The following is an 8,695-nucleotide window of genomic DNA, read 5'->3' as shown; positions in this document are numbered from 1 at the left end:
GTTGAACTCCGTAAGTTGAATGCACACATTGAAGACCGTTCTGTTAGGTAGCTCCGTTTTGGTTTTAGAAGCAGATATTTCTCAATACCGCGTTTGTTCCAATTCACCCGGGTATTACGAAACCCAGCTCCTGGAAGAACCGTGCTTCTCACTCTCTGATTCTGAAGGCGGATTCAACTCCCTTAGCTGAGCGAACACCCAGCAGAGCAGTTTGCAAGATACGTTCTTTTTGTGTTTTAGACGGAGATTTCCAGCTATTTCTTGAATGCCTGGATTTGGCTGGGAAAATGCGTTTTCCACTTCTTCACAGAAAGGGTTTAGAAACTCCTGCAAACACACATCAGTTTAACTCCGTAAGTTGAATGCACACATTGAAGACCGTTCTGTTAGGTAGCTCCGTTTTGGTTTTAGAAGCAGATATTTCTCAATACCGCGTTTGTTCCAATTCACCCGGGTATAACGAAACCCAGCTCCTGGAAGAACCGTGCTTCTCACTCTCTGATTCTGAAGGCGGATTCAACTCCCTTAGCTGAGCGAACACCCAGCAGAGCAGTTTGCAAGATACGTTCTTTTTGTGTTTTAGACGGAGATTTCCAGCTATTTCTTGAATGCCTGGATTTGGCTGGGAAAATGCGTTTTCCACTTCTTCACAGAAAGGGTTTAGAAACTCCTGCAAACACACATCAGTTTAACTCCGTAAGTTGAATGCACACATTGAAGACCGTTCTGTTAGGTAGCTCCGTTTTGGTTTTAGAAGCAGATATTTCTCAATACCGCGTTTGTTCCAATTCACCCGGGTATTACCAAACCCAGCTCCTGGAAGAACCGTGCTTCTCACTCTCTGATTCTGAAGGCGGATTCAACTCCCTTAGCTGAGCGAACACCCAGCAGAGCAGTTTGCAAGATACGTTCTTTTTGTGTTTTAGACGGAGATTTCCAGCTATTTCTTGAATGCCTGGATTTGGCTGGGAAAATGCGTTTTCCACTTTTTCACAGAAAAAGTTTAGAAACTCCTGCAAACACACATCAGTTTAACTCTGTAAGTTGAATGCACACATTGAAGACCGTTCTTTTAGGTAGCTCCGTTTTGGTTTTAGAAGCAGATATTTCTCAATACCGCGTTTGTTCCAATTCACCCGGGTATAAAGAAACCCAGCTCCTGGAAGAACCGTGCTTCTCACTCTCTGATTCTGAAGGCGGATTCAACTCCCTTAGCTGAGCGAACACCCAGCAGAGCAGTTTGCAAGATACGTTCTTTTTGTGTTTTAGACGGAGATTTCCAGCTATTTCTTGAATGCCTGGATTTGGCTGGGAAAATGCGTTTTCCACTTCTTCACAGAAAGGGTTTAGAAACTCCTGCAAACACACATCAGTTTAACTCCGTAAGTTGAATGCACACATTGAAGACCGTTCTGTTAGGTAGCTCCGTTTTGGTTTTAGAAGCAGATATTTCTCAATACCGCGTTTGTTCCAATTCACCCGGGTATAACGAAACCCAGCTCCTGGAAGAACCGTGCTTCTCACTCTCTGATTCTGAAGGCGGATTCAACTCCCTTAGCTGAGCGAACACCCAGCAGAGCAGTTTGCAAGATACGTTCTTTTTGTGTTTTAGACGGAGATTTCCAGCTATTTCTTGAATGCCTGGATTTTGCTGGGAATATGCGTTTTCCACTTCTTCACAGAAAGGGTTTAGAAACTCCTGCAAACACACATCAGTTGAACTCCGTAAGTTGAATGCACACATTGAAGACCGTTCTGTTAGGTAGCTCCGTTTTGGTTTTAGAAGCAGATATTTCTCAATACCGCGTTTGTTCCAATTCACCCGGGTATTACGAAACCCAGCTCCTGGAAGAACCGTGCTTCTCACTCTCTGATTCTGAAGGCGGATTCAACTCCCTTAGCTGAGCGAACACCCAGCAGAGCAGTTTGCAAGATACGTTCTTTTTGTGTTTTAGACGGAGATTTCCAGCTATTTCTTGAATGCCTGGATTTGGCTGGGAAAATGCGTTTTCCACTTCTTCACAGAAAGGGTTTAGAAACTCCTGCAAACACACATCAGTTTAACTCCGTAAGTTGAATGCACACATTGAAGACCGTTCTGTTAGGTACCTCCGTTTTGGTTTTAGAAGCAGATATTTCTCAATACCGCGTTTGTTCCAATTCACCCGGGTATTACGAAACCCAGCTCCTGGAAGAACCGTGCTTCTCACTCTCTGATTCTGAAGGCGGATTCAACTCCCTTAGCTGAGCGAACACCCAGCAGAGCAGTTTGCAAGATACGTTCTTTTTGTGTTTTCGACGGAGATTTCCAGCTATTTCTTGAATGCCTGGATTTGGCTGGGAAAATGCGTTTTCCACTTCTTCACAGAAAGGGTTTAGAAACTCCTGCAAACACACATCAGTTTAACTCCGTAAGTTGAATGCACACATTGAATACCGTTCTGTTAGGTAGCTCCGTTTTGGTTTTAGAAGCAGATATTTCTCAATACCGCGTTTGTTCCAATTCACCCGGGTATTACGAAACCCAGCTCCTGGAAGAACCGTGCTTCTCACTCTCTGATTCTGAAGGCGGATTCAACTCCCTTAGCTGAGCGAACACCCAGCAGAGCAGTTTGCAAGATACGTTCTTTTTGTGTTTTAGACGGAGATTTCCAGCTATTTCTTGAATGCCTGGATTTGGCCTGGAAAATGCGTTTTCCACTTCTTCACAGAAAGGGTTTAGAAACTCCTGCAAACACACATCAGTTTAACTCCGTAAGTTGAATGCACACATTGAAGACCGTTCTGTTAGGTAGCTCCGTTTTGGTTTTAGAAGCAGATATTTCTCAATACCGCGTTTGTTCCAATGCACCCGGGTATAACGAAACCCAGCTCCTGGAAAAACCGTGCTTCTCACTCTCTGATTCTGAAGGCGGATTCAACTCCCTTAGCTGAGCGAACACCCAGCAGAGCAGTTTGCAAGATACGTTCTTTTTGTGTTTTAGACGGAGATTTCCAGATATTTCTTGTATGCCTGGATTTGGCTGGGAAAATGCGTTTTCCACTTGTTCACAGAAAGGGTTTAGAAACTCCTGCAAACACACATCAGTTTAACTCCGTAAGTTGAATGCACACATTGAAGACCGTTCTGTTAGGTAGCTCCGTTTTGGTTTTAGAAGCAGATATTTCTCAATACCGCGTTTGTTCCAATTCACCCGGGTATAACGAAACCCAGCTCCTGGAAGAACCGTGCTTCTCACTCTCTGATTCTGAAGGCGGATTCAACTCCCTTAGCTGAGCGAACACCCAGCAGAGCAGTTTGCAAGATACGTTCTTTTTGTGTTTTAGACGGAGATTTCCAGCTATTTCTTGAATGCCTGGATTTTGCTGGGAATATGCGTTTTCCACTTCTTCACAGAAAGGGTTTAGAAACTCCTGCAAACACACATCAGTTGAACTCCGTAAGTTGAATGCACACATTGAAGACCGTTCTGTTAGGTAGCTCCGTTTTGGTTTTAGAAGCAGATATTTCTCAATACCGCGTTTGTTCCAATTCACCCGGGTATTACGAAACCCAGCTCCTGGAAGAACCGTGCTTCTCACTCTCTGATTCTGAAGGCGGATTCAACTCCCTTAGCTGAGCGAACACCCAGCAGATCAGTTTGCAAGATACGTTCTTTTTGTGTTTTAGACGGAGATTTCCAGCTATTTCTTGAATGCCTGGATTTGGCTGGGAAAATCCGTTTTCCACTTCTTCACAGAAAGGGTTTAGAAACTCCTGCAAACACACATCAGTTTAACTCCGTAAGTTGAATGCACACATTGAAGACCGTTCTGTTAGGTAGCTCCGTTTTGGTTTTAGAAGCACATATTTCTCAATACCGCATTTGTTCCAATTCACCCGGGTATTACGAAACCCAGCTCCTGGAAGAACCGTGCTTCTCACTCTCTGATTCTGAAGTCGGATTCAACTCCCTTAGCTGAGCGAACACCCAGCAGAGCAGTTTGCAAGATACGTTCTTTTTGTGTTTTAGACGGAGATTTCCAGCTATTTCTTGAATGCCTGGATTTGGCTGGGAAAATGCGTTTTCCACTTCTTCACAGAAAGGGTTTAGAAACTCCTGCAAACACACATCACTTTAACTCCGTAAGTTGAATGCAAACATTGAAGACCGTTCTGTTAGGTAGCTCCGTTTCGGTTTTAGAAGCAGATATTTCTCAATACCGCGTTTGTTCCAATTCACCCGGGTATTACGAAACCCAGCTCCTGGAAGAACCGTGCTTCTCACTCTCTGATTCTGAAGGCGGATTCAACTCCCTTAGCTGAGAGAACACCCAGCAGAGCAGTTTGCAAGATACGTTCTTTTTGTGTTTTAGACGGAGATTTCCAGCTATTTCTTGAATGCCTGGATTTTGCTGGGAATATGCGTTTTCCACTTCTTCACAGAAAGGGTTTAGAAACTCCTGCAAACACACATCAGTTGAACTCCGTAAGTTGAATGCACACATTGAAGACCGTTCTGTTAGGTAGCTCCGTTTTGGTTTTAGAAGCAGATATTTCTCAATACCGCGTTTGTTCCAATTCACCCGGGTATTACGAAACCCAGCTCCTGGAAGAACCGTGCTTCTCACTCTCTGATTCTGAAGGCGGATTCAACTCCCTTAGCTGAGCGAACACCCAGCAGAGCAGTTTGCAAGATACGTTCTTTTTTTGTTTTAGACGGAGATTTCCAGCTATTTCTTGAATGCCTGGATTTGGCTGGGAAAATGCGTTTTCCACTTCTTCACAGAAAGGGTTTAGAAACTCCTGCAAACACACATCAGTTTAACTCCGTAAGTTGAATGCACACATTGAAGACCGTTCTGTTAGGTAGCTCCGTTTTGGTTTTAGAAGCAGATATTTCTCAATACCGCGTTTGTTCCAATTCACCCGGGTATAACGAAACCCAGCTCCTGGAAGAACCGTGCTTCTCACTCTCTGATTCTGAAGGCGGATTCAACTCCCTTAGCTGAGCGAACACCCAGCAGAGCAGTTTGCAAGATACGTTCTTTTTGTGTTTTAGACGGAGATTTCCAGCTATTTCTTGAATGCCTGGATTTGGCTGGGAAAATGCGTTTTCCACTTCTTCACAGAAAGGGTTTAGAAACTCCTGCAAACACACATCAGTTTAACTCCGTAAGTTGAATGCACACATTGAAGACCGTTCTGTTAGGTAGCTCCGTTTTGGTTTTAGAAGCAGATATTTCTCAATACCGCGTTTGTTCCAATTCACCCGGGTATAACGAAACCCAGCTCCTGGAAGAACCGTGCTTCTCACTCTCTGATTCTGAAGGCGGATTCAACTCCCTTAGCTGAGCGAACACCCAGCAGAGCAGTTTGCAAGATACGTTCTTTTTGTGTTTTAGACGGAGATTTCCAGCTATTTCTTGAATGCCTGGATTTGGCTGGGAAAATGCGTTTTCCACTTCTTCACAGAAAGGGTTTAGAAACTCCTGCAAACACACATCAGTTTAACTCCGTAAGTTGAATGCACACATTGAAGACCGTTCTGTTAGGTAGCTCCGTTTTGGTTTTAGAAGCAGATATTTCTCAATACCGCGTTTGTTCCAATTCACCCGGGTATAACGAAACCCAGCTCCTGGAAGAACCGTGCTTCTCACTCTCTGATTCTGAAGGCGGATTCAACTCCCTTAGCTGAGCGAACACCCAGCAGAGCAGTTTGCAAGATACGTTCTTTTTGTGTTTTAGACGGAGATTTCCAGCTATTTCTTGAATGCCTGGATTTGGCTGGGAAAATGCGTTTTGCACTTCTTCACAGAAAGGGTTTAGAAACTCCTGCAAACACACATCAGTTTAACTCCGTAAGTTGAATGCACACATTGAAGACCGTTCTGTTAGGTAGCTCCGTTTTGGTTTTAGAAGCAGATATTTCTCAATACCGCGTTTGTTCCAATTCACCCGGGTATTACGAAACCCAGCTCCTGGAAGAACCGTGCTTCTCACTCTCTGATTCTGAAGGCGGATTCAACTCCCTTAGCTGAGCGAACACCCAGCAGTGCAGTTTGCAAGATACGTTCTTTTTGTGTTTTAGACGGAGATTTCCAGCTATTTCTTGAATGCCTGGATTTGGCTGGGAAAATGCGTTTTCCACTTCTTCACAGAAAGGGTTTAGAAACTCCTGCAAACACACATCACTTTAACTCCGTAAGTTGAATGCACACATTGAAGACCGTTCTGTTAGGTAGCTCCGTTTTGGTTTTAGAAGCAGATATTTCTCAATACCGCGTTTGTTCCAATTCACCCGGGTATTACGAAACCCAGCTCCTGGAAGAACCGTGCTTCTCACTCTCTGATTCTGAAGGCGGATTCAACTCCCTTAGCTGAGCGAACACCCAGCAGAGCAGTTTGCAAGATACGTTCTTTTTGTGTTTTAGACGGAGATTTCCAGCTATTTCTTGAATGCCTGGATTTGGCTGGGAAAATGCGTTTTCCACTTCTTCACAGAAAGGGTTTAGAAACTCCTGCAAACACACATCAGTTTAACTCCGTAAGTTGAATGCACACATTGAAGACCGTTCTGTTAGGTAGCTCCGTTTTGGTTTTAGAAGCAGATATTTCTCAATACCGCGTTTGTTCCAATTCACCCGGGTATAACGAAACCCAGCTCCTGGAAGAACCGTGCTTCTCACTCTCTGATTCTGAAGGCGGATTCAACTCCCTTAGCTGAGCGAACACCCAGCAGAGCAGTTTGCAAGATACCTTCTTTTTGTGTTTTAGACGGAGATTTCCAGCTATTTCTTGAATGCCTGGATTTGGCTGGGAAAATGCGTTTTCCACTTCTTCACAGAAAGGTTTTAGAAACTCCTGCAAACACACATCAGTTTAACTCCGTAAGTTGAATGCACACATTGAAGACCGTTCTGTTAGGTAGCTCCGTTTTGGTTTTAGAAGCAGATATTTCTCAATACCGCGTTTGTTCCAATTCACCCGGGTATTTCGAAACCCAGCTCCTGGAAGAACCGTGCTTCTCACTCTGTGATTCTGAAGGCGGATTCAACTTTCTTAGCTGAGCGAACACCCAGCAGAGCAGTTTGCAAGATACGTTCTTTTTGTGTTTTAGACGGAGATTTCCAGCTATTTCTTAAATGCCTGGATTTGGCTGGGAAAATGCGTTTTCCACTTCTTCACAGAAAGGGTTTAGAAACTCCTGCAAACACACATCAGTTTAACTCCGTAAGTTGAATGCACACATTGAAGACCGTTCTGTTAGGTAGCTCCGTTTTGGTTTTAGAAGCAGATATTTCTCAATACCGCGTTTGTTCCAATTCACCCGGGTATAACGAAACCCAGCTCCTGGAAGAACCGTGCTTCTCACTCTCTGATTCTGAAGGCGGATTCAACTCCCTTAGCTGAGCGAACACCCAGCAGAGCAGTTTGCAAGATACGTTCTTTTTGTGTTTTAGACGGAGATTTCCAGCTATTTCTTGAATGCCTGGATTTGGCTGGGAAAATGCGTTTTCCACTTCTTCACAGAAAGGGTTTAGAAACTCCTGCAAACACACATCACTTTAACTCCGTAAGTTGAATGCAAACATTGAAGACCGTTCTGTTAGGTAGCTCCGTTTTGGTTTTAGAAGCAGATATTTCTCAATACCGCGTTTGTTCCAATTCACCCGGGTATAACGAAACCCAGCTCCTGGAAGAACCGTGCTTCTCACTCTCTGATTCTGAAGGCGGATTCAACTCCCTTAGCTGAGCGAACACCCAGCAGAGCAGTTTGCAAGATACGTTCTTTTTGTGTTTTAGACGGAGATTTCCAGCTATTTCTTGAATGCCTGGATTTGGCTGGGAAAATGCGTTTTCCACTTCTTCACAGAAAGGGTTTAGAAACTCCTGCAAACACACATCAGTTTAACTCCGTAAGTTGAATGCACACATTGAAGACCGTTCTGTTAGGTAGCTCCGTTTTGGTTTTAGAAGCAGATATTTCTCAATACCGCGTTTGTTCCAATTCACCCGGGTATAACGAAACCCAGCTCCTGGAAGAACCGTGCTTCTCACTCTCTGATTCTGAAGGCGGATTCAACTCCCTTAGCTGAGCGAACACCCAGCAGAGCAGTTTGCAAGATACGTTCTTTTTGTGTTTTAGACGGAGATTTCCAGCTATTTCTTGAATGCCTGGATTTGGCTGGGAAAATGCGTTTTCCACTTCTTCACAGAAAGGGTTTAGAAACTCCTGCAAACACACATCAGTTTAACTCCGTAAGTTGAATGCACACATTGAAGACCGTTCTGTTAGGTAGCTCCGTTTTGGTTTTAGAAGCAGATATTTCTCAATACCGCGTTTGTTCCAATTCACCCGGGTATTACGAAACCCAGCTCCTGGAAGAACCGTGCTTCTCACTCTCTGATTCTGAAGGCGGATTCAACTCCCTTAGCTGAGCGAACACCCAGCAGAGCAGTTTGCAAGATACGTTCTTTTTGTGTTTTAGACGGAGATTTCCAGCTATTTCTTGAATGCCTGGATTTGGCTGGGAAAATGCGTTTTCCACTTCTTCACAGAAAGGGTTTAGAAACTCCTGCAAACACACATCAGTTTAACTCCGTAAGTTGAATGCACACATTGAAGACCGTTCTATTAGGTAGCTCCGTTTTGGTTTTAGAAGCAGATATTTCTCAATACCGCGTTTGTTCCAATTCACCCGGGTATTACGA

This window comes from Callithrix jacchus, chromosome 17 (genome assembly GCF_049354715.1).
Source record: "Callithrix jacchus isolate 240 chromosome 17, calJac240_pri, whole genome shotgun sequence".
NCBI lineage: Eukaryota > Metazoa > Chordata > Mammalia > Primates > Cebidae > Callithrix > Callithrix jacchus.
The sequence above is the reverse complement of the archived record's forward strand: the minus strand, read 5'-3'. Positions refer to the sequence as shown.